The following is a 6,000-nucleotide window of genomic DNA, read 5'->3' as shown; positions in this document are numbered from 1 at the left end:
AAACATTACAGAGAAGGGGGTAATTGACTTTACATGACAGCGTGCACATTCTGAATAGCGTAGAGAAGTCTTTAGTTACAGGGGAAAGGTGTGGCTGTCACCGCTTTACACAATGGGAATGAATGCAGGGGCTTGGTCAATGCATTGATTGACAGCTTGCCTCCCAGAGCTGGCTGCTGCCTCCTACTACAATAAATTGGCCGGAGATTTTAGGTTTCTCCATGTTGCCTCTAGCAACCTGTCTCCGTTCAATAAAAGAGAACAACATTACACCATACACTGTGAGGACTACAAAGCGAGCGAGCCCGGATAATAGGGAATTAAAGAGCAAAACTGCACAACCGGGCTCACAGTAAGTAGTGGTTGGAATCTGTTTACTTAATCTATGGAGAATTCTGAAAGTTTGACTTTTTTTTCTGCCTAAGAAAGTAAAATCAAGCCTTAGGTTTTGTGTTTCAAGCAGAGAATGTGATTGAATAGCTTGCATTTACATGCACGGTACACCACAGATCCTGCAGGCATGAAAGGCACGGATGTTTTGGCAGATTAATAGTCTATTAACTCTTTAAATACAAAGGCTTAAAAAGAAATAGATTGAACCAGCACACTGATTGCAATCACCATTCACAGTATATACTTTGAAGTAAATGTATATGTGTTAGTATTATGTAATGTAGATATGGGACAAACATAAAAGTGAAGCGAATGACAATTTAACTGTGTAACAATATTTCTAATTATTATACTTTTCTTTTTCCTTATTACTATTTATTTATTTTTAAGGATGTTTTAAGATTTACAAACGTTAGGTGACATACAGTACATCTCACAGTATTGACGGAAGTGACAAATGAATCACAAATTAATATTCAAAGTACAATTGTATGAATGTTCATAGGGTAAAGGATAGAAAGGTAAATGATGGTGTGATCTGTATAGCACAGACATTGCACGGTTCTCCATTTCTCTGTTGCACTCTGTTCTTATTACACATATACAAAAATAAATAGCATACTTTATAAAATAGTTTTAAAAAAAAGCATACAGAGTATATATACACAAACTATCCATAGTACCCCATATCAAAGCCAGCCTAAGCAGCCTGATCAGTCAACAACGTCCCCTATAACAAAGCCACAATTACAACCTCAACCAGTACACGTTATATCAGAGCCAGTCAATGTGCCACTAGAAGGCAGGTGGCAACTGTCCCCATACCAGCACCATCCACAGTGCACTGACCTCCATGCTGCTGTTATATACAGGTGAAACTCGAAAAATTTGAATATCGTGCAAAGTTCATTTATTTCAGTAATTTAACTTAAAAGGTGAAACTAACATATGAGATAGACTCATTACATGCAAAGCGAGATATTTCAAGCCTTTATTTGTTATAATTTGGATGATTATGGCTTACATCTTATGAAACCCCAAAGTCTCAATTTTGAGGTACCCTTTGCTCAGGGGGTATGGATTAATTAGCTGACTAGAGTGTGACACTTTGAGCCTAGAATATTGGACCTTTTCACAAAATTCTAATTTTAAGTTGCATTAATGCAATTCCATTTAAGTTGCATTACTGAAATAAATGGACTTTTGCACGATATTCGAATTTTTCGAGTTTCACCTGTAGAGCCAGTTGGTTACATGTGAGTGGTCATTCTGTTGCTCAGGCCTAGTCAGCCCGTCTCTATCAAATAGATTATTGGTGCTCAAAAGCATTGTCTTGCGCAATTCAAGTGTATTATAGCTATGATTAGTAAGGGGGCCGTTATTGCCTGGGGGCCCACACCACTGCTTAGGGATCTGATTGTGTTGTCCTCTGTAGTTAGGGTAAGGCACCTCCAGGCTTCCCTTCTCAGGCTATGCAGAGAGCTACTGGAGAATGGCCAGGAAGTGGTGGAGTCTTAATTACCTAGTTACATGTGACAGTGCCCTATATTATTCAGAATTGAATTAATAGTAAGTGGAAGGGTGAGATTAAAGCCTGGATTCAAAATGATCTGTGGAGGAATTTGATAGAAAATGTTCATGTTTAAATGGCTGTTGAAAAATGACATTTGATTAGATTCTACCCAGGAACAGTGAAGGGAATCCTTCTTTTTTGATGCATGTATGCATTGTAGCTGTAAGAAACAGATTTATTAAGCCTATAGATGGTGTAAATTTTTACACGGCCCAATGAAGCTGATGATTGTCAGGAAGAAAGCGTTTCTTCCCAACATTCGCTGCTTGTCAGTGGAGGTGAGCACAGCATTTACATGCAGTGATCCCCTCCACAGTATGGGAAGGAGCAATCACTAATGCCATCGCTGATTCCCACACAGAATACTAATTGTTTGTGGGTGGCCAGAAACTATAATTTTGGTGTCCACATGAACTATTGTGTCATGCAGCTGCAGACTGGGAACTAAAAGTGGTCCTGTTTTGTAGTTGTGTCCAAAATGATGGAAAGTAAGGCCAGAAATACCATATTGTGGCACATTATACCAACCCAACAGAGCCAAATACCACAGTCCATCACAAAATACTGCCAGCAGCACAAAATACATCCCCAAAAACTTCCACTGGCCGGCCGTGAGGAGGTCATCAGCCCACCGGGAAAATTCCCTGTAAGGTCTATGGCCAATCCGCCCCTGGTGTCATGCGATGAACACGTTTTCGTAGGAATGTTCGGCCCGAACATTGGGCAGTGTAAATCCAGCATTAAACAGACTGTCTAGACCTACACTTGATTTATCACAGGGGCTCAGACTGGATGATAAATCTGGTGCAGGGATAGATACTTTACGCTGACTCTATACTATTGGTTGGCTTACTTTTAAACACATTTTATGCCAGAATTGTGGCACAATTTTGGCACAAAATGGCACTAAGCACTGTCCCCTTGTCAAGCATGTTAGAAAAAAGTGTAGAAACCCTAGATGCGCCATTTTGCATCAACATTGCTCCCATTTACACCACTTTTTAAACAGATTTTTGGAGAAGACACATTAGTAAATCTGGGCCCATGAATATATTAAGCAACCAGTATAGGCTTTATGAGAGCTAGCTGTAGTGACTGGGCAGGTATCTGAATGCGAACCTTCTTTATTCAATAGCAAGGAGAATGTTAGAAGACAGACACTTCACTCCCAAAGTCTTCTTCAGTTCTTGAGAAGAGGCTAGATGTGTGGTCCATAAGGACTGAAACAATATGAAATTTTGACTGTCAGCATGAAAAACAATGTAAAATCCTTGAAGAGACTAAACTCAGGTGCTCTGTCAGACATGGATGTTTGCCCTCAGGTGTATCCGAGGTAGGGAAACTAAAGGCTTGTAATCTACAAGAGTTAAATGAAAGTTTATTTGTAATCCACAAATGGAAAAAGAACAATCTCATTCACTTCTTGAAGCCTTAATATGGTTAGTGCCACAGTTACTTGTCCTTGAGTTGCAATAGGGTAGAAAGCCCTTGTAATCATTGTGGTTGCTTCCAGAGTTGAGAAGAGGGGCCCTTGGACCATATAGACAGTATAGATGTGCTGGGTCCAGCCTATAGCCCAAAACATTAAGTTGGCTGCTCCTTTGGTGAAACGTCATTGGGAACCAAATTACTCATTCTCAGAGGAGAAAAGGAGAGCAGGGCTTAAAAAGCATTGGACTATGTGGTGCACAACTGTTTCTACTATCTCAGCAGGAACACACGCATACAGAAAACTAGAAGCCATTAAGACTCATTACCTTATAGACACTTTCCAATTTTTATTATCCCCACTCTCTTCCCTCTCCTGTCCAGATCCAGCTACCATGCATTACAGTGCAACACGCCCTGCACAAAGGAGTGTCCTCTACACCCTGAACCTCCTAACACAGATGGTGGCAACCTTACAACTCTGACCATCATCATGCCAAACAAGCCTATTTCACCCCTCTGATCTCCACACTATCTAATAACCCAAAATGACTGAACAATATTTTGTGGAAAAAATGTTTGAGGAACTAGTAAAGGAATATGTATATAGGAGTATGTGTCAGCAGTTAACATTATAAGTGATAGCCAGTACGGTTTTATAAAGTACAGAGATTGTCAGATCAACTTGGTTTGTTTTTCTGAAGAGGTGAGTAGAAACCTAGACAGAGGGGTGGCTGTGAATTTGGACTTTTGGACTTTGCAAGGCGTTTAATACTGTCCCTCATAGACAATGGTTAAAATAAGATCTATAGGCTTAAAAAGTATAGTTATAATTGGATTGAAAACTGTCTGAAGGACCATGTCCACAGAGTTATAGTCAGTGATTCCTATTCTGATTGGCCCCTGATTATATGTTGTGTACTCCAAGGTTCTGTGCTGGGTCCTCTATTATTTAATGTATTTATTAATGATACAAGGGATGTTTCTATTTTTGCAAAGGACACAAGCTATGTAGTACTGTGCAGTCTAAGGAAGATGTCCGTAAACTACAAGCCAACTTGGACAAGTTGCTTGTTTGGGCATTTACTTGGCAAATGAGATTCAGTGTAGATAAATGTAAAGTTATGTATCTGGGTAGTATTAATCTACATGCATCATATGTCCTCGGGGAAGCAACACTGGGAGAGTCATTTGTAGAGAAGGATTTGGGTGTCCTTGTAGATCATAGATTGAATAACATCATACAATGTCAATCAGCTGCTTCTAGGGCTAGCAGGATATTGTCATGTATTGTCAGTCATTGGCTGTAGTAGTCATGTTTGGTCGCGGTGGTGTGTTTCCACAATCTACTAAACTACTTAATCCTGATATTTCTTTTTCAGTGAGGGGTGCTACAAATATTACTCCTAGGCAGCACTACTTGTCTGGGGGTATGTTCTCTCTTGAATAAAGCAGCCAGATTCATCTTTTTGTCCACCGTCTACATGGATACCTCTATTCTGCAATGGTTGCCCAATCAAGTTATTATTATCATTTATTATTAAAGTTAGAATTCATTTTAAACATATCATTCTCACACACAATGATCTGCATAGTGCTGCACTCTTCTACTGTCTTTGTCTATCACCCTGCCATGTGTTCTTCCAATGATGTAAGATTAACTTCTTCCTGTCATGGACGTTCCCGCGTTCCCGCGACAGGTGGCAGGCGATCGGTGAGACTGGCAACACGTGGTTTGATCTGACATGTTTTCCGTTTGGATCAAATGATGTCTGTGTTGTTTCTGGTGCTTGCCATACCTTCTTTCCCCAGGTGTTGCTATTGTGGTCATTTTACCTTCTCTATTTATTGTTGTTTCTCACACTATGCTGTGTGGTTTATAGCTTCTGTTTGAGTTGTGGATTGCTGGTGTGTAGATCTTGGCTGAGTTCCTGGTGCTGTGATAGCCACTTGAAGTTAAGTGTTTTCTTTCCCTTTTGTATTTAGTTTGGGTTATTTTGTGTGCTGCATTTCCCTGTCATTTGTATTAAGGCCTGAGGGAGACTCGTGTTCGTCCTTCCTTTTGGAGGGACAGGTTGTCTCAGTCCTGACATTAGTACCAGTGTACTATAGGGTGAGTTAGAACTCTAGGTATTCCTGGGTATGAACTCACGTACCTCTGGGATCTGTTCATACTGGTAGTTAGTCTGGACTTTCATTAGGGTTTTACTAGGAGGTGCCCATCTCCTTTCCCTAGTTTCCAGGCCTTATTCCTTCACCCCTTTACCTCCTATGTTCGGTGTGGTGTTTCCCTCCATTACCCGAACGAGACACTTCCATAAGCACAAACTCGCATTCCCATGGGACCAACACAGATGCCTTCAGCTGCCAAGAGCACATGTAACAGGTCAGCCAGTGTCATAGGTACAAACCTGCTGACAGATTCCCTTTAAAAACACATCTTTGTATGCATGCCTATCACATTATTCATAAAAAAAAACAGTGAATAGATGAAAAAGCAGAATTGTCAAATTCCATAATGGGAAGATTAGAGTGGGCGGTGTGGCCCGACACATGAATTATTATCTATACCAGGAATCTATACCTGAAATCTACACTTTTGATGG

The 6,000-nt window shown here is 40.4% G+C and overlaps 1 protein-coding gene across 2 annotated transcripts in view; it reads left to right on the top strand.

Moving 5' to 3' along the window:
• The first annotated feature begins 271 nt into the window (after positions 1–271).
• Positions 272–6,000, top strand: part of LOC120991763 (EF-hand calcium-binding domain-containing protein 6-like) — a 132,654-nt gene continuing 126,925 nt past the window's right edge. For both annotated transcript variants that reach the window (XM_040420538.1, XM_040420540.1), the window contains exon 1: positions 272–352. The gene's annotated coding sequence lies outside the window, so the exon portion shown is untranslated. The remainder of the gene's footprint in view (positions 353–6,000) is intronic.

Source organism: Bufo bufo, chromosome 2 (assembly GCF_905171765.1).
Source record: "Bufo bufo chromosome 2, aBufBuf1.1, whole genome shotgun sequence".
Taxonomy (NCBI): domain Eukaryota; kingdom Metazoa; phylum Chordata; class Amphibia; order Anura; family Bufonidae; genus Bufo; species Bufo bufo.
The sequence above is the reverse complement of the archived record's forward strand: the minus strand, read 5'-3'. Positions and strand labels throughout refer to the sequence as shown.